This window comes from Choloepus didactylus, chromosome 15 (genome assembly GCF_015220235.1).
Source record: "Choloepus didactylus isolate mChoDid1 chromosome 15, mChoDid1.pri, whole genome shotgun sequence".
NCBI classification, from domain to species: domain Eukaryota; kingdom Metazoa; phylum Chordata; class Mammalia; order Pilosa; family Megalonychidae; genus Choloepus; species Choloepus didactylus.
The window spans coordinates 34,985,504-35,006,999 of record NC_051321.1 but is presented as its reverse complement, the minus strand read 5'-3'; the positions used below and the strand labels follow the sequence as shown (position 1 = coordinate 35,006,999).

Below are 21,496 nucleotides of genomic sequence, written 5' to 3'. Positions count from 1 at the left end.
CCTGGAAAACTCACTGAGAATTCTATTTTGGATTGGCTGGGTGGTTATGAATGACTGGCCGAATAATAACACACATTCTAATACCATGCGGGAACAGCTGATGAGGGGACAAGTTGTTCTTATTCTTGGATATCTGGGCAAATTGAGCCTGGAGTGAAAACGTAGTGATTAAGGAGATAACTACTGACCAAAGTGGACATGGAACCTAGAATGCCAGAAGGGACGTCAGTTAGTGAGGGTCTCATATCAGCAGGTGGCAGCCTTTTGTCATCACATCTAGTATTCTCCATTAGGCTTCTAGATACCTCAGTTTTCAGTCTAAGGGACAGGCCACAGTTTGAGGAAGATTTAATGAGGCATTCTTATTGTTAAGGAAATCATGTGTATTTCCCTGTCACATGATTGTTAACTTGTATGTATCACAAAGGCAAGAAAGCCAGAGATTCAACTCTACCTTGCAAGATGTTGCTGACTTCCAGATATCCAATGTTCATAAATGTACACACACACATACAACACACACATACACACACACATCTAGCCACACTCACCAAGGCCCTGTATAGTTTAATTCCTACACCTATGTTCAACTTTAGAGAATATGTGAAACTACCTGCTATGAAAGATAGGATATTACTCCTATTTCCTCTATAATAGTGACAACCACATCATACAATATTATAGTCTTTTCTTTAACCATCAAACATAATTTAGAAAACTCAAGACAAGGAAGTCTATTTTATTTGTCTATCTTTTACCTTTCTCTTTTTCATTTTCACTATCTGATGTTTTAAGCTTCCTCTTTTATCATTTCCTTTCATTTTAGAAAACCTACCTTAGCCATTCTTTTATGCTATGTCTTAGTTTTCCTTCAACTGAGAATGTCTCGTTTTCTCCTTTATTCCTGAAGAATATTTTCACTGGATATAAGATTCTGGGTAGACGGTTCTTTTCTTTCAGACTTGAAAGATGTTGTGCCACTTTCTTCTATCCACCATGGTTTCTGATGAAAAATCCAATGTTATTCAAATTGTTTCCCCCCATGGTTCATTTCTTCTTTTTGCTTTCAAGAATGTCTTTGTCTTTAGTTTTCGGAATTTGACTATGATGTGTCTTGGTATGGATTTCTTTGGATTTATAGTTTATAATTCATTCAGCTTCTTGAATTTGTCAGTTTATGTCTTTTGCCAAATTTGGAAAGTTTTCAGCCAAAAAGTCTTTTCCTTTGGAGTGTAGGCTTTGTCATTTAGAATGCTCTAGTCATATTTCACAATGATTACTTTTTCCTCCCCCTGCCAGAGCCATTAGGGGATGTTTCTTGGATATTCACTGTAAAACCTGGTGGGATTCCTGGAGGTAAAACCCACAAAAGTGTACCCCCTCCTCAAGATCACAGCTCCTAGGAGTTCCTTATTCTCAGGCTATTCCATGCCCAGCCTCCAAGCAATTCATCAATATTATCATTTAAGTGTTTCTACCAGTTTATGGCTTCAGTGACCTCTGCTCTAGGTAAGCAGATATTGGCTATAACTCTCTAAATTTGTCTCTCTAGATTCAGGGTGTGGTTTGCCCTACAATTTCAGTTTGCCCTACAACCTTGTTCAGTGGTTTCTTGTTGTACAGATAAAGTAAAAACTTCCAAGTTCTTTAGATGTCAGGGCTTGAAACCAAACTCCACTAATAGCATGCATGTCCACACTGAACTTTTGGTAATTCCAGCATTAAGGGTGCTATTGAGAAATAGCTTGTATCTCCATCTATATATTGGCAACCAGTGTATTAATATGATCAGTTAAGGATGTCTGCCATGGTAATACAGATATGGAATGAAGACACTGTGCTATATGTTTTCATTTTTGACAGAGATGATTTCTAAGGCCTTTCCAGACCCAAGGCTTACCAGTCTCCTCTTTGACACCAGGTGGAATGATACCATTGGGTCTCCCCTTGATACATAAAACTTTTAGGGTCCCAGATTTCAGCTGGTATTAGTGAAATCATATTTTCCTAGAATGTTGCCCAAGAGGCACACACAGGATAATGTCCAACATGTGAATAAAGCAAAGCAAAATGACTTGCCCAAAGGTCTCACATACGTTTCCTATTTGAGTTTGATTTTCCACACCCTCATTTATAAGTGAGATTGAGAAATTGCTGCTGTTTTCATTTCCTCAGTCCCTACGCCATGCCTCTTCCTTAATGTGGGTTTGGCTTCATGCCTTAGAAAGAATAGGATAGACAAAAAGTGTCTAGAGTATACAAACACACACATATACATACATACACATGGATATATGCATATATAATAAACAGCACCCATGTCATTGCATAATAGACATTTTTTGTCTAATTTTTAATGCAATTTTATTGGGAAATATTCACATACTAGACACTCATCCAAAGTGTACAATAAATGGTTCATGGTATTATCATATAGTTGTGCATTTATCACCACTCAATTTTTGAACATTTTCATTACTCCAAAAAAAAGAATAAAAATAAAAATAAAAAACAAACACTGAAAATATCTCATATTCCTTATCTCCCCTTATGATTTATTTATTTATTGTCTTTGTTTTCTTATTCATCTGTCCATACACTGGATAAAGGGAGTGTCAGTCGCAAGGTTTTCGCAATTACACAGTCACACCTCAAGAGCTATATAGTTATACAATCATCTTCAAGAATCAAGGTTACTGGATTATAGTTCAACAGTTTCAGGTATTTCCTTCTAGCTATTCCAATACGGTAAAAACTACAAAGGGATGTATATATAATGCATAAGAATAACCTCCAGAATGACCTCTCAACTCTCATAATACACTTTTAATACAAAAATTTATTTTAAGCTTAGGAAAATGATGCTTCTCCTGAAAAATTAGTTTAGTTTTTGACTAACAGACATTTTCCACTTGGTTTTGGGCTCTAGGCATAGAATCAAATTTGTCACCTATCTCTAGCAAGAGAATAGAACCAGCTGATACACATTTTAGAATGCTAATCTTTTCCTACAGCTTTATTATTATTCTAACTCTATTTTCCATTTCATCTTACTTTTGCAATTGTATATTTTTATGATTTGCTACTGGATAGTAAAGTGACCTGAAGGAAGGTTGAGAAGCTATACAGGGAAAAAAAAAAAAGAAAAGGAAAAGGGAAAAAAAGGCATTCAATTAATGAACTATATATTTAGCCCTGTATGTATACAAAGCAAAGCAAAGACCCTTAGTCTTGTTTCATGCTTTATTTTCTTTCTTCCAAAATCCATCTTTTATCTTAGCAGATTTCTGGGAAAGCTTCACGAAGTCATATTCTCTTAACAAGTTTAAAAATACTCTTTTCTTTGTCAGATCAAATGTTATACTTGGTGCAATATAGTTTGAGGAATCATGAAACCATTAGCCTTTAGCTTGTTGTAAATAGATTCCCGATTCTGAGAATTTTTAGACATTTTTATGTTTTCCTGGGGTTGGAATTGGCCCTCACGTTCACTGGCAGCCAAGACTTGCAAAGGGTTGAAGAATTAATATAATTAGAGCTAACTGATATTTTCAGAACATATTTCCCTGAAGATCATAGAGTGTTTTACAGATAAGAAACAATTATTCTGAATGAGAACAGGACAAGTTTTGCTTTCTCTGTTAAACGCACAATGAAGAAGAACAGGTCTTCACTGCAGACCATTTAGTCAGTGTGTGGGGGTAAGGGGAGGGCAGGGAAGTGGCAGCCTTGTGGCTATAAGGAAAGTGATATGCCTGCAGGGTATGGCGAAGGCCTATGTCAGCAAGATTTTTCCGTAAAGGGCCAGATATTAAATATTTTAGGCCACATGGTCTCTGTTGCAAGTACCAAACTCTACCATTGTAATGCAAAAGCAACCATAGACAATTTGTAAATGAGTGTGGCTGTGTTCCAATGAAACTTAATGGACACTGGCATGGATTGGCCTATTGCTCGGCTCTGACCCAGACAGTGGCCAGAGGAGGATAAGAAGTTCCTGATGTGGATCAGAGGAATGATTTGGGAATATCTGGGGTGCCTTTGTACATCAAAGAGCAGTGGGGCTCCAGGGACATGGTGTCAGCTTCTATAGTGTCAGTACTTCTGTTGGAGGCAGAGAGGAACCGAGGGGTCTCCTGAGCCTGCTGCTGCCGCCGAGGTTGTGCTGCTTTCTGCCTCAATGCCAATTGATATGTTGGAAGTCATCAAAAAGCTCATGAGAGATCCATTTCAAATTCTGGTGAAGAAAGAAGATTTGGCCCTAGAAAAGGATGATGGTTTACAATAATTTTGAAGGAGGGTGGTGACATGGACCAGAAGGAAAGAGGTTTATCAGGAGGGAATTGAGATTAGGGACAAACCGTGTTTTGATTGCTACTGGCCTATTGGTATTTCAATCCCTTATCTAGTTACAATATTTATCTACCAAAAGTTGGGTTTGGGGGGGAAGATTTTTTTTTACCTGCAAATTTTATTGAGATACACTCACATACTATATAATCCATCTGTGCTGGTTTGGATATATTATGTCCCCCCAAAAGCTATGTTTTTTAATGCAATCTTGTAGCGGCATACTTATCAGTCTTTTGATTAGGGTGGAAACTTTTGATTTGAGTGTTTTCACGGAGATGTGACTCACCCAACTGTGGGTGATACTTTTGATTACATTATTTCTATAGGGGTATGGCCCCACCCATTTGGGATGGTCTTGATTAGTTTACTGGGGTATTTAAGAGAGAAGCCAAGAGCCAACACAGACTAAGATGCTGCTGACCCTTGGGGATGCCTTAAGATGCAGACAGAAGGACATCTGGAGAAGCTAAGCTAAGAAATGAAGCCCAGAGTTTTTTTCCGGAGAAGCTAAGACAGGAGCCCTAGACACTTACAAGAGAAATGCCCTGGGAAAAAGAAGCAAGGACACACAGGAACTGAGAGGGAGGAGCTAAAACAGAAGCCCAGAGACATTGTGGAGAAAGCCATTTTGAAACACAACCTGGGAGCAAAGGACCTGCAGACACCAGCCATATGCCTTTCCAGCTAACAGAGTGTTCTGGATGCCATTGGCTGTTCCTCAGTGAAGGTATCATCTTGCTGGTGCCTTAGTTTGGACACTTTTATGGCCTCAGAACTGTAAATTTGTAATCTAATAAATCCCCTTTATAAAAGCCAATCCATTTCTGGTATTTTGCATAGCGGCAGCTCTAGCAAACCAGAACACCATCCAAAGTATACAACCAATGTCTCACAGTGTCATCACCTAGTCGTGCAATCACCATCACAACCAATTTTAGAACATTTTCATTACTCCAAAAAGAAAAATAACGAATAAACATTTTTTTAAAAAAAATCCCAGAACACCCCATACCATTTATTGCCCCGTTATTGATCCCTAGTTGGTGTGGTACATTTGTTACTGTTGAAGAAAGAATGTTAAGATATTACTGTTGATTATAGTCCATAGTTTGCAATAGATACTTTCTCATATACCACTCTGTTGTTAACTCTTTGTGCAAGTGTCATACATTTGTACCAGTTTATGAAAGAACTTATTTATATTTGTAGTGTTAATGATAAACATTGTCCATCACAAGGTTTACTGTGTTATACAATACCATATTTTAATCTCCAGTTTTCCTTCTGATGACATACATGATTCTAAACAACCCCTTTCAGCCATATTTGCCTACAAGTCAGCACTCTTACTTATAATACCAATAATGAGCTATCATCATTTCTATCCATTTCCAAACATTTAAGTTCAACATCATTGAAAATTCTGAACATATTAGGCAATGACTCCCCATTTGGGGGGAAGATTTTTAGTCATCTTTGCCAGCTACAGCTATGTAGGAGGAATAAAGACCACACTCCACAAAGGGCTATACCATATATGTATATTGCATTATTATTTTGTGGCCTAGAGAGGTGTGCAGCAGCTGTTTTTTTAAATTAGAACTTGAATATATATTATTATATCACAGGTTCATGGATTTTATGTGCAACTAGTGTCTTTAGTTATAAACTTTAATCTGCTCATGAAAACTATATTTTCAGTTGGTTATTTTGTCTTCTTCACTAAAGTTCTTCCTTTTATTTCAGTGAAAGAAACTCATGTATTGCTTTTTATATGTGAGTTTCAGCCGGACAACCTTGAAAATCAGATAAATGAATGAGGAAAAAATAACCTAGTAATATGATAAGATATATTTAAAATTGTAGTTGGAAAGGAAGATTCCCAATTGTACTTGGTCAGAATGTAGTAGGAAAGCAAATGTGAAGTGTAGCCTCAATTTTGGACTCTACACTGTTGATAATCAAAGGAAAAACAATAACGCTATTAGATCTGGTTGTCTTAGCTTACATACGAATCCATTTTAGTCATGTTGCTCATATCTTGTGCTTTCTTGGTGATTCCTCCATAATTGGGATTTTTGTTGGCATTTTCTGGTAGCACATTATATTGTTTGTCTCTGGCTTATAGTAGCTTTATCACTAAATAAATTGAATTATGCCTTGTTAAAAAAGACTTAAAGGACACTGAAATTTGAATTTCATAAAATTTTCATAGGTCACAAAGTATTATTCTTCTTTTGATATTTTTTTCAACCATTAAAAAACGTAAAAAATATATTGTAAAGCTGATGGGCTGTTTAAAAACCCATGATAGACTGGATTTGCTCTGCAGACCGTATGTTACTGACCACTGCCCTCAAGAGTCAGAGTTCTCCTCAGCTAGAAAAGTATCATTTATCTTTTTGGATTGAGCATTATCTTCCACATTGCCCACTGATATGCACTCACCACTGGAAGCATTAACACATGTATCTCTGATACCTATCTGATGTGTTTTTCAACACTTGAGTGCATATTCATGCATATGAATCACCATCTTAGAACGTATGTTAAGATGTAGGTTCCCTAGCCCTACATGGAGCCTTTCAATCCGCATTTTTATGCAGTATCCCAGGTGATGTGATTGATGGTAGGATCAAAACTTTAAGAATCTCTGGATTACTGTAAATTGTTAGATCCTTTACTTATTTAAAAATATGTTCTCTAGAGACAGGAGTGAATGCTCCAAATAAAGTCAACTAGAAAGGAAGGTGCTAAAAGTACATTTAGCCTTCTAACATTGGATTTCAACAGTTGTATAAACCTTCAGTTCCCTCTGTTTAACTCTTCTTATTCTAAATCGCTTCCTTTCCTGTGAATTCTTCTAACCTACTGTTCCTTCAATGCTTTATAGAATTTAAAAACCTGAATCCAGAAACAATCCAGGGTCATATCACCCATTCTTATCTAAAACAATTCCATAATAATGGAATTTGGACTTCTAAGTAAACACACGTGACTGAGCTGATGCTAAAGAATCCCCCTTTCTATTTAAACATGTGGAAATGTTGGATAAAACCAAACAAATACAAAATATTAACTAAACTTGAAGTGAAGGGAAATCCCAAAACAGGATAAATAAATAGGGGATTCAAAATCAGAACAGTATGTGAGTACAATTAGGAGAATCTAGATCAAGCATAGGCCCGGAGGGCTGGGAACTGGAATTGTAACTTTGACTGGAAGTCTCAGAGGGCTGCTCCATACATGAAACAAGGCCTAGAAAACCGGACCCTGGAAGGTACCAAGGAAGCCTATTGACAGCCTGGGGCCAATGCTAGAGAGATACCTGTAAGAAATCAGAAATCAAGGCCTATGGGATTCTGGTTTGAATTCATGCTTCTCATATGGTATAGGGATCCCAAGCTAAGAAGTTAAATAAAACTACTCTTTGGCTGATAAAACCTATAGTCCCTGGCAAAGACAAACTGGAAACCTATTGGAAGAGAAGATTCGATAACTCAAGGCATATGGGACTTCATAGAAAAAAAATAGGATGAGCTTATGGTCAGAAAAACTAACAAAATGAAGAATAACAAGATACAACAAATAGGAAAATTGCATCCCAATAATTACAGGCAAGAGAACAACCTAAAAGAGAAGAATGTTTAAATTAAGTGTGTTTTAAGCTATCCAATCAGCTATAGAAAAGAACAGAAAACATAAGATTAAAAACAGAAAGGTGTGAGAAAAAAAGCAATTAGATTTTTAAAAGACCAAAATGGAAATTATGGAGGAAAATATAGCCTTAAAGATGAAAGAAAGGAAAGAAAAGGAGAGAAAATAAAACTCAATGGAGGGGCAGAACAGCGACCAGACTATAACTGAAGAGAGTTAGTAAATTAGAAAATATATCTAAGGAAATCATCCAGAATTAGAATAATATATCTTGGTGGGCTTAGACAAGCCTGGTTTTGTACTTCTTGTCTAACATTGCTATTGACTCCTTCTGCCTTTCACTCTACTAAAAGTGTCCTGGTTGGATAAAAGTCACCATGCCCAGAATGCACAGCAGTGAGATACAGCTGTGGAAAATATAACACATTAAGAAACATGGAGGATAGAATGAAGTTATCCTACAAATCAATATGATTCCAGAAGGGGAGAATGAAGAAAATGAGGAGAAAGGCAGTATTTGAAATAATAATTGATAAGAATTTTCTGGAACTGAAGCAAGAATAGGTCTCTCAAGTTGAAGGAATACTCAGAATCCTGCTGAGGATAAATAAAGACAACCCCACAAATAGAATTACAGTAATGAAACAATAAAACATCAAAACAAAGAAAAAAGTCTTAAATGTTCTAGAACATATTCTATGCATTATATATAATACCCTTTTAAAAGAATATACTTGGATATTACCACCTTCAGGAAGATGGAGTAGATGCTCTTTTGCTGATGGCTTCTCCTTTGTACAACTAAAAACTCTGGACAGTATAAATAAAACAAATAAAAGATGATTCAAGCATAAGCACACCAGTTAGCAACTTTGGACCTTGAGGGAAGACATGGTGGTGAGTTCCCAGGATTTCTTTTTGTCTTATATTGCGCAGGCTGAGTACTGGAGAGGTCAGCAGAGTAGACATGTCAATAGAAAAAACAGAAAAAGCCCCAAGAAAAACCTGCTCTCTCTAGCCAAAGGAGCAGGAAAGGGGAAGTCATTAATATAGAAAACTTTTAGGCAAAGAACTCTACTCCAGCCATATACCACAGAAAAAACTGCAGCTATACCATCATCTTTGCCAGCAAAGGCTGAATGGAGAGCCTAGATATCTACCCTTAACACACTTTAAAGAGGCATCCCTCTCCCACTGCTCGGGTAGTATCAGAAAAGGCCAAGTGGAATATAGGGACTTCATCTCTATCAGACGTTAGCAAGGACAACACCATGGTATCAGTAAAGATCACATGGGGGACCTGGACTTCTATCCCTACCTGAGCAAAAAAGCACACCTCCCTACCCTTCCCAGCTGGTGTTACATCAGTAGAGGTCTAGTGGGGAGCAGGAACTCTTACCTCTGCCCAGCACTAACAAGGAGCTCCCCTACTTCCCAGTTGTCAGTGGAGACCAAGTGGAAAACATGAACATCAAGGAGGCATCCTCTATTCACCACCAAAGCAGTGTCAGAGGAGGCTAGCTAAACTGCAAGATCTAAATCAGATCTAGAGCCTTGTAACATAATACCCCAAATGTCCAGTTTCCATAAAAAATCAGCAGAAAATAAAATCAACAGATGTCACTAACATGACACAGATGTTAGAATTATGTGACAATGATGTTAAAAGCAGTTATCATAAAAATGCTTTGATGAGCACTTATAAACAAATTTAAAACAAATGCAAAAAAATATAAAGTCAAGAAAAAAAGGAAGATATAAATAACCAAATGGAATTTTAGAACTAAAATATACAATAATTGGAATTAAAAACTAAACCAGTAGGCTCAACAGATGAGGAAAGAAAAAAGAATTGGTAAATTAGAGAATAGAAAAATAGAAATTACTCTGTTGGAACAAGAGCTAGAAAATAGATTGACAAAACAATGAGCAGAGCCTGAAGGCTAAACGAGAAAATAACAAAAGATCTAAGTTCATGCCATTTTAGTCCTAGAAGGAGAGGAGAAAACATTTGAAGAATAATGGCTGACAATTTTTCAAACTTCTGAAAAGAGATAAACCTACAAATTCAAGAAGTTAAGTGAACCCCAAATACAATGAAGCTGAACAAATCCATACTGACACATATCATAGTCAAACTTCTGAAAACTAAATAAAAAGTAAAAATTAAAAAAGCAGTCACACAGAAACAACACATTATTTATAAGGGGGGAAAAATTCAAATGGCAGATTTCTTATCAGAAACCATGGGAAACACAAGAAGTGGCATAATATCTTTCAAGTGCACTGGCAAAGAAATGTCAACCCAGAATTCTACAACCAGTGAAAATATCCTTCTGGAATGCAAAGGGAATGAAGGTGCGCCGGTTTGAATGCATTATGTCCCCCAAAACACCATTATCTCTTATGTGATCTTGTGTAGGCAGACGTATCAGTGTTGATTAGATTGTAATTCTTTGAGTGTTTCCATAGAGACGCGACCCACCCAGCTGTGGGTGATGACTCTGACTGGATAATTTCCATGGAGTTGTTGCCCCACCATTCAGGGTGGGTCTAAATTAAATCACTGGCGCCCTATAAATGAGCTGACAGAGGGAACTCAGTGCAGCTGAGAGTGACATTTTGAAGAGGAGCTACAACCAAAAGGGACACTTTGAAGAATGCACTGGAACTGAGAGAGGAGCTTCAGCTTACAGAGACATTTTGGAGACAGCCTTTGAAAGCCGACTTTTGCTCCAGAGAAGCTAAGAGAGGACAGACACCCCAAGAGCAACTAAGAGTGACATTTTTCAGGAGTTGAAGCCTAGAGAGGAACATCCTGGGAGAAAGCCATTTTGAAACCAGAACTTTGGAGCAGACACTAGCCACATGCCTTCCCAGCTAACAGAGGTTTTCCAGACACCATTGGCCATCCTCCAGTGAAGGTACACAACTGTTGATGACTTACCTTGGACACTTTATAGCCTTAAGACTGTAACTGTGTAACCAAGTAAACCTCTTTTATAAAAGCCAATCCATTTCTGGTGTTTTGCATTCTGGCAGCATTAGCAAACTAGAACAGCAGGCATTCTCAGATGAATGAAAACTAATAGAACTTGAAGAGAACAGACATACCCTACAAGAATGGCTAAAGGACGTGCCCTAAACAGAAAGTAAATGATAATAGAAAGAATCTTGGAATGTCAGGAAGGAAGAATGAACATAGTAAGAGAAAAATATGGGTAAACATAATAGACTTTCCTTCTCCTCTTGAGTTGTCTAAATAATGTCTGAAAATTAAAGCAAAAATAATAACATTGGCCAATATGATTATATGATTATCAATGTATGTAGGGAAATATTTAAGACAATTATAACATAAATGGAGGAAGGTAAAGGCAAGTAAAGGGAAGTGAGGTTTCTTGGCTTCAAACTGGTAAAATGTCAACACCAGTAGACAGTGATAAGTCATGCATATATTACATAATTTCCAGAGCTACCAATAAAATAAGCTGTACAAAGAGCTACATACTTAGAAACAACTGCAGATAAATCAAATTGGAATTGTAAAAATGTTCATATAGCCACAAGAAGGCAGGTAAAAGAAAACAGAAGTGAAAAACAAAGAACTAGAAAATACAAAATAAACTATAAATGGCTTAACTACAGTGATTGAAAGACAGAGAATGGAAGAGTGGATACAAAAATAGCCCAATTATAAGCTGTATGCAAGAAACTCATTTCAAATATATAGATTTAGGTAAGCTGAAAGTAAAAGAACGGGAAAAGGTATACTATGGAAACATTAGTCAAAAGAAAGCAGGAGTGGCTATATAATATCAGATAAAGTAGACCTTCAGAGAAAAGAAAATTATCAGGGACAGAGAGGGACATTACATGATGATAAAACCATCAGTACACTGAGAAGACATAGCAATCCTAAATGTGCAGGCACCAAAAAACAGAGATTCTAACTATTTGAAGCAAAAACTGATAAAACTGAAAGGAGAAGTAGACATATCCACAATTACAGTTAGAGACTTCCATGCTCCTCTCTCAACAACTGATAGAACAACAAGACAGAAAATCAGCAAGGATGTAGAACAACTCACCACCACCAAAAACCAAATGGACCTAACTGACATTTGTCAAACACTTCACCTAGTAAGAGCAGAATATACATTCTTTTCAAGGATCTATGGAACATATCTCAAGATAGACCATATTCTGGGCCATGAAACAAACCTCAACAAATTTAAAAGAGTTGAATCCATACTGAGTGTGTCCTCTTGACTACAATGGAATAAAACTAGAAATCAAAAACATTGAGATAATGGGAAAATCTCCTAACACTAAGAAAGACAGTTCAAAGAAGAAGGAGGAGGAGGAGGAGGGGAAGAAAGAGGAGATGGGAGGGGAGGGAGGGATGGGAGAGGTAGAGTAGGAGGAGGAGGAGGAAGAGGAGGAGAAAAGAAAACTACAGATCATCACTGAATAAGTACAGATGCAAAAATTCTTAACACATTAGCAAACAGAATTCAGCAATATATAAGAATTAGACATCATGACCAAGTGGAATTTATCCAAGAATGCAAAGCCAGTTCAATAATTGAAAAATCAATCAATGTAATCCACTATATTAACAGGCTAAAGAAGAAAAATCACACAATCATATCAATTGATGCAAGAAAGCATTTGGCAAAGGTTAGCACCCATTTATAGTGAAAATACTTAGAAAAACAGGAAAAGAGGGGACTTCCTCAACTTGATAAAGAACATCTACAAAGAAACCCTACAGCTAAATCATACTAAATGTGACAGACTAAATGATACCCCTCGGGATTGGGAATAAGGCAAGGATGTCTGCTTTCATCGCTGAGCAGACTGTGATAGAAGTTCTAGCCAGAACAATAAAGTAAGAAAAGGAAAGAAAAGATATACTAATCAGAAAGAAGAAATAAAACTGCCCTTATTTGCAGATGACATGATTGTCTCCATAGAAAATTCCATGGAATTTCAAAGAATCTATTAGATATAATGACTTCAGCAAGGTTGTAAGATAACAAGAATATATGAAAGCCAATTGTACTTCAATATACTAGCAATGAACCCATGTAAAGCAAAATTAAAATTACAATACCATTTACAATTGCTTGAGAAAAATGAAATACTTAGATGTAAAGATGTAAAGAAGTCCTGTAAGCATGTACAGGACTTCTACGATGAAAACTATAAAGCACCATGTAAGAAATCAAAGATCTAAAATAGATGAAGAAACATATGGAGTTCAAGGATTGGAAAATTCACCACAGTAAAGATGTAAATTTTCACCAAATTGATATATAGATTGTTACGGATTGAATTGTGCCCTCCAAAAAGATATATTCAACTTTTAAGCCCTGGTCCTATAACTGTGACCCTATTTGGAAATAGAATCTTTGAAGATGTTATGAGTAAAGATGAGGCCAAACTGGATTAGGATGGGCCCTAAACCATTAAGAGTTGTGTCCTTATAAGAAGAGAAAATTTGACCTAGTCAAAGAAATAGAGACAGATAAGAGAGTGCCATGGTTTGCCAGCAAACCACCAGAAGCTAGATTCTTCCCTACAAATTTAAGAGGAAGCATGGCCCTGTTGACACCTAAATTTCAGACTTCTAGCCTCCAGAACTGCGAAACAACACATTTCTGATCTTTTAAGCCACCCAGTTTGTGGAATTTTGTTACAGAAGCATCGGGAAACTAAACTCATGTTTCATATAATTCCTGTCAAAATACCAGCAAGATTTTTTGAAGATATAGACAAGATTATTCTAAAAGTAATATGGAAAAGAAAAGGAAATAATATAGGTAAATCAATTTTGAAGAAGAAGAATAAAATCGGAAGAATCACTCTACCAGATTTCAAGACTTTCATAGCTAAACTAATCAATACTGCATGGTATTCATGGAGGGATAGACACATAGATCAAGCAAGCAGAGGAGAGAACTCAGACATAGTCCCACACAAGTATGGCTAACTGATTTTTTGACAGACATGCAAAAGCAATTCAATGGAGGAAGAATAATCTTTTCAACAAATGGTGCTGATACAATTAGATATCCATAGCACCCCACGCCTCCCAAAAAAGTGATCCGCAGCCTAAATCTCACACCTTTTTCAAAATTAACTCAAATGGATTGTACATTGAAATGTAAAATGTAAAACTACAAAACTTTTAGAAGATAACACAGGAGAAAATCTAAGGGAACTAGGGCTTTGGGAAGTTCTTAGATTTGATAGAATCCAAAAAACAAAAAAAAAAAAAAAACAAGAAAAGTCCAAATAGGTCTTCCTCAAAATTAAAATCTTTTTCTTCATGAAAGATCCATTAAGAGTATGAAAAAACAAGCTTCAAGCTTGGAGAAAATATTTGCAAACCACGTATCTGACAAATCACCCATGTCTAGAGTATTTAAAGAAACACTCAAAACTCAACAGTAAAAAATCAAGCAATCAAATTTTAAAAATGGGCAAAATACATGAACAGACATTTCATTGAACAGGATATACAGATGGAAAACAGACATATAAGATGTTCACTATCACTAGCCGTTAGGAAAATGAAAATTAAGACCAATGAGATATCACTACATACCTCTGAATGAGAATAGCTAAAATAAAAAATAGTGAAAAATACCAAATGCAGGTGAAGATGCAGAGAAACTGGATCTCTCATACATTACTAATGGGAATGTAAAATGGTACAGCCAGTCTGGAAAATAGTTTGGCAGTTACCTAAAAAACTAAACACTTTCCATACAATCAAGCGATCATACTCTGGGGCATTTATACCAGGGATATGAAAACTTATGTCTACATAAATACATGTGTACAGCTGTTCATAGCAGGTTTATTAATAATAGCCAAATAATGAGAACAATAAAATGTCCCTCAATGGGTGAATGGTTAAACAAACTGTGGTACAATAATACCATGGAATTCTCCTTAGCAATTAAAGGAAAGAACTATTGAGATAGTCAACGACTTGGATAAATCTCAAGGCTATTGTGTTGAGTGATAAGACAATTTGAAAAGGTCACTCCACTGTATGATTTCATTTATAAAATATTCTTGAAATGACAAAATTCTTGATATGAAAAACATATTAGTGGTTGCCAGGAGTTAGGAATGGTCAGGGGAGGAGAGTGGGTTTGACTTAAAGCGAGGCGCACAAGGGAAATCTTTGCCATGATGGAATAGTTCTGTATCTTGAATGCTGTGGTGGTTACAAGAATCTACACCTGTGATAAAATGACAAAGAACTATATACCCAACACATTGTACCAGTGTCACATCCCTGGTTGTGATATTGTACCATAATTATATGAGATGTAACCATTGGGGAAACTGGGGAAGGATACATGGGGTCCTCTCTATACTACCTTTGCAATTTCCTGTGAATGTAATTATTTGAAAATTAAAGTTTAAAAAAAAATGGCACCATAGTATGCATACTGTTCATTTGTTTTTTTGCATATTTTACAATTACAGTGTTGCTTTCTGCTTAGACTCTATTACCTCAGGCCTTAATCTGGAAAATATCCTTATTGAAAAAGCTGTTATGGGTGATAAGGAGTTCATTTTGTGAACTTCCCTTCTTTCAAGCATCCTAATACCTCAAGTTTCCCTGTTTTGGTTATACTCCAGTGCCTTTAAAATGTTGTTTTCTGTATGTTAACAGCTTTTAGAGGTGTATTTGGTGGGAGGGTCAGTCCAATACAAACTTCTCCATGATGGCCAGAACCAGAAGCTCTCTGTTAACAATTTTAACAAAATCTTTAAAGTACAAACAACCCCTCTGTTATATTCTTTACTGAAAAGAATAGACAAGGAAGGAAAATTACCCAGTAATTTTATGATAGTGGTAGAACCCTGATTCTAAAAGCAGTTAAGTACAAGAAAACAAAATCATAGAATCATCTCACTTATGAATATGGATGCAAACATCTTAATATAAAATATCAGCAAATAGAAACCAACAATGCATTAAAAAATACTATGGGTCTATCTCATAAATACAAAGATAGTTCAATATCAGAAACTCTTTCCATGTAAAATGCTACCTTAAGATGTCAAAGAAGAAAAACCACACAATCATCTCAATAGACACAGAAAAAAAAAAAAAAAAAAAGCAACTCTTTAACAAACTAGGGACACAAGAAGAACTTCTTAATCTCTTAAAGGCTATCTATCAAAAATACAGAGCAAACATGATACTTTATGGTGAAAATTAAGTAATTGCCATTAAAGTCAGAAACAGACTAGGATACCTCCATAACCCTTACTGTTCAAGATTGTACTGAAGATCTGAAGGTCCTAGCTTGTTAAAAAAAAAAAAAAAAAAAAGAAAAAAGAAAAAACAAAACACAAAACACAAACAATTTCTTAAAAAAATAGAAAAGCCCTAACAATTGGAAAGAAACAAATTCATCATTATTTGCAAACAGTATGATAATCTATGGAAAAGCTGAATTAAACTACAGATAAAAGTTGAGAACTAGTGAGAGAATTGATCATGGTAGTTACATAAAAGATGAACATATGAAATCTATAGTATTTCAAAATAACTAAAAATAACCAATTAGAAAATGTATAAAAACAATGACATTCACAATAGCATCAAACCTATAGGATCCCTGGGAATGAATCTATCCCAAACATACAAGAATTATATGAAGAAAATTACTAAAACATATTCTAATTTGCATACATAAATAAACATATACTCCAGATGGAATTAAACCTAAATTTTTTAAAAATAAAACTTTAAAACTCTAAAGAAAAAAAAGCACAGTAGAATATTTTTTGATATTAGGAAATGATTTTTAATTGTACGGTGGAGAAAAAAATGAAAGAAACATGTAACAACGTGGACAGATCTTTAAAACATGTTGAGCAAAGAAAGCAGTCCACAAAATATGTAGTATATACATTCTCTATATATGCAATTTTATAATTTACAATTATGTAAAGCATGTGATTTTTTAAAAGCCTGCAAAGCAATACTACAGGTGGTTTATGGATTCTCATGAATGAAGTAAAAATATAAAAATATGGTCTGGAAAGGTACAATCTAAAGTCATGTAAGTCATTACCTCTGGGAAAGTCATAGGACTAAGTAGGGAAACAGGTGGACTTCAATTTTATATTTGTGATTTCTGTTTTATATAAAATATCATAAGCACAACTGAAGAACATATTAATATTTGCTCATTACGAGCAGTGGATATGTGGGTGTTAGTATTATTCTCCCCTCTGCCATTTCTGACTTCTTAAACGACAAGACGGTGGGAGGGTCCTATGGATGGTTTGCCAGAAATCATCCATTTAGCAGGAAGAGTCAATAGAGAGTCTCCTTTGAACAAATTTCCACCACAAAATTTAAAAGATAAAGAAAATAAACAAAACCCAGGCCAAAGTGAAATTAAAATTATCCAGGGCAAAGTGTCCATTTCCAGAGGTAGAAAGGAGATTGACAATAGAAGCCAATAGTTAGCATTTTCCTACCTAGGAGACAAGGTGTGACCAACTTCACTGAGTACTCGTGAGACATCACAGGGCTAAGAATGGGGAATGTTGGAGTCTTTGTTTAAACAAGATTTGGTTACGGCATCATTAAAACTAAACCCTTCCACCTGCTACCAATTCATTCTTGACTACTAGGCTGGGTATTTGTTTGTCTGAATGAAGAGAGCAAGTCCTGCTGGCAGAGCAGATCAAACTAGAGTCCACACAAAGGGAAAGGAATGGTCATGTGTTAATGACCAAGAGCGAGCTCATCCTGGAGTGGTTCTCAGCATGATCTTCTCATTGCAAGTTTCTTTTCGAAACGTAATGACAGTTTGAGTGCCAAGTTACACGAATGGCGAGGACTGTTTTTTTTTCCCTTTTTCCAATTTTTCTGGGTAGTTTTCTTACTTTGGAACTGGAAGGGTCTACATGGCCCTAAGGGCCTTCTATTTTCCAGACACGGAAACTGAGATGGAAGGAGGTAGAATCATTGGTCCAAGATCCTACAACTCATTACTAGGCCTCCTTCCAATGACTCAGAAAATAATTCCAAGCTCTACTTCTAAAATTAGTCCACCTCTATTAAAAAGGCAGATTTTAAAAGGTACCCATGGCCCACCACATCCTTTCTTGGACACAGAAAAGACCTTGGCAAAGCATTGGCAAGTGGGCCAATATGGCCAGGTAGGCAATTTTTGGCATCAGTTGAGTCTCTGCATTTCAGCTTCCCCATAATGAATTCTAGTGTCCCTTAAACCCTCAAGATGAGGCTCCAGAACTTGAAGAAGATATGGGTCACCTTCTTCTTTTATGAGGGATGGAGGCACAGCCAGAGACCCTGTAACCATGCTGCTTTTTGGCCAGGTCAGTGGGTGAACCTTGAGAAATTGACTCTCCACAATGAATCCCTCTCTTCCATGTGTATGGAACCCATTGTGTTTGCTAAGCACGGTTCATCTATACTCACCTGAGTATCAAACCTCTACCTGAGTATCAAACCTCTCTGATACAAGTAAGCCAGGCTCCATTATCCCATTTATCCAGAGGGGAAAGTTGAAATGCAAGGAAGGAGTATAGTGCTGGCTGAATAGGCACCAGAGGCCATGGCTTATCTCAGGACACCCTCCTTGAATCTGAGTTCCTAGCTGTTCTCTAGCCCCTTCCTACCCTGGTATGGCCTTCCTTCCAGGTTGTATAAACCTGGCAAGCATGGAATAACCTAGGCATCGCAAACCTGCATGGGACTTACATGTGGGGGAGGCAGGAGAACGGCAGGGGGTAGGCGACATGACTGTCGTCTTCAAAGGATGCATCAGGAAAGTCACTAGAGGTAACATGGTAAAACTTGTAATAATGAAGTCTCAAAGGATTCTGCTGAGGACATCATATAATACATGTATAGTAGCTTTCAAATCCCTGTGCATTAGAATCTCCTGGGATTGCTTTTTTATGTATTTAATTTTACTTTTTCAATAGGTTATAGATTCACAAGGTTCAGAAATCAAAGGGAACACAGGGCACATGGTAAAAATCTCCCTCCCATCTCTATGTCCTAGTGACCTCATACCTTCCTTGGATGTGATAAATTGCAGTTTCTTGTAGCTTAATGATTTTAGACACATATAAGCAAAGAATATATTTTGTCTCCCCGTACATTTTTACACAAACGTTAACATTCTATACACACTGTTCTTGACTTTGCTTTTTTCACCTAAACAATGTATCTTGGAGATTGTTTCATACTGGTACATAAAGAGCTGCCTCTTTCTTTCTTTTTAAGCTGCATAGTATCCCATTACATGCATGTACCATGATGTTTTATTAACCAATTCCCTCCTAATGAACCACTAAGTTGTTTTCAACATTTTGCTATTACAAACAAAGCTGCAATAAATAACCTTGTGCAATAGATGCCTAGGAGAACTGAGTTTTTGTCTAGGCTCTAACGCTATGTAGCAATTTGGCCTTGAGCAAGTCACTTAGGATTTTGTCCTTTTAGAAATGAAAGGAATCTTAATGACTATTTGGTCTAGCATTTTCCCAAAGCATGTGCATGAACACTCATCCCAAAGGGTGCTTGCTTCTCTTGGCAGTTGACAGTGCATTAAGACCTCTGAGAAAACCACAGTGAACAAACATTAATTAATCCAGGGTTTCATAAACATATTTAATAAGAGTCATTTCTTTTTCAGATATCAATATGCTAATATGATGTGGAATTAATGTTTCATACAATACACTATGAGGAAAGGTAATCTAATCTAATCTTCTCTGTGAGTGACATTTTGAAGAGGAGACGCAGCCAAGAGGGACACTTTGAAGAAAGCACAGGAGCTGCAGATGAGAGATATTTTGAAGACGGCCATTGAAAGCAGACTCTCGCTCCGGAGAAGCTAAGAGAGGACAAATACCCCAACTGCAACTAAGAGTGACATTTTTGAGGAACTGCAGCCTAGAGAGGAACATCCTGGGAGAAAGCCATTTTGAAACCAGAACTTTGTAGCAGACGCCAGCCACATGCCTTCCCAGCTAACAGAGGTTTTCCAGACACCATTGGCCATCCTCCGGTGAAGGTACCCAATTGCTGATGTGTTACCTTGGACACTTTATGGCCTTAAGACTGTAACTGTTTAACCAAATAAACCCCCTTTTTATAAAAGCCAATCCATTTCTGGTGTTTTGCATTCCAGCAGCATTAGCAAACTAGAACAGGTAGAAACAAAGAGATCAGTTAGAAGGCTATCCTTAGTCTGGGAAAGTGGAAATGGTTAGAAGGGTTTGGAGTCTAAATATATTTTGAAGGTAGAACAAATAGAATTTGCCGATGCATTGCCTGTTGGTAGTGTAGGAAAAGAGTTCTGGTCTTCTCTGTCACTTTTGATCACATGACTTTGAGTAAGCCTCTTAACTTCTTTGGGACGGACTTACTACATTTGTAAAATGGGGGTATTATCTTCTTGCTTGAAGTTAGGAGGCCAAGTCAAATGGTCTCTTGGGATGTCTTCCAGATGTAGTATCTATAAATTTGATTCATAGTTAGCACTCCGTTACTTCCTCTTTTGTATTGCTTACTATAGTTTCATGTTAAAAACCTGTATCTTCCCCTCTACATTGTAAACCCCTTGGAGGCTAGGATCTTGTCCAATACTTTTGCATCACATCCAGTGTTTAGCAACTAACTGAGAATAACCAATCTTCAAATACTAACTCCAGGTGAATTATAGTGTTGCATTCAGTTTGTTAATGGAGTTTGCAATTCTTTGTCTCCCACTACTTCTTTGATTTTTTTGTAAATCTTTAAATTTACTGTTCAATAACAAGCCCCAGCTTCAAAGAACAAGAAGGGGAAAGAAATGGTGGAGGAAATTCAAATTCAAGAGTTGCTTAGCTGAGGTAGGAAGATTAGTTAAAAAAGGCTTTGTAAAGAAGTTGAAAGTTTGGCATTGAGCTCAACTTTAAAGGAGACATAAGATTTCATAATACGGGGAAGGGAGAGAAAGGCATTTCAGGGAGAAGAAACAGCACTAACATAAAAGTGCATGCTGTGGAAAAAGAATCATCACCTCAGCTGGAACACAGCATGCCCAGGGATGAGGGAGGTAGAAGAATGGTCTGAGAGAAAGGTAAAAATAGAAGTAGATCCAGATTATGATGGGCCTTACATGTTGTTCTAAAGAATTGATCTAACCAGGAGAAATTGCGAATTTACCTCTAGAATGTAATAACCAAGACAGCAGATTCTTATGTCAGTCTTGTTCTCTACTGTATTCCTAGTGCCTATTGCAGTCCTAGCACATAGCAGGTATTCAATAAATAACTACTGAATGAATCACTGTTTTTAAACAGAATGGTATAATCAGATGTGTGTTTTAGAAAAATAACTAGGGATAGTGGTGAAAAAGGACTGGGAAGTGAGATAGATGGGAGGCAGGAAGACTAGTTAGCTGATTATTGA

General features: G+C 36.6%; 1 protein-coding gene and 1 non-coding gene across 2 annotated transcripts in view; one reads left to right on the top strand and one right to left on the bottom strand.

Moving 5' to 3' along the window:
- HPSE2 (heparanase 2 (inactive)) overlaps window positions 1-21,496 on the bottom strand; it is an 859,688-nt gene that overhangs the window by 242,623 nt on the left and 595,569 nt on the right. The gene's annotated exons all lie outside the window — the stretch shown is intronic.
- Window positions 5,783-5,924, top strand: LOC119511055. Its single transcript, XR_005212139.1, has one exon. It is a non-coding gene; the product is annotated as a small nucleolar RNA SNORA4 (small nucleolar RNA).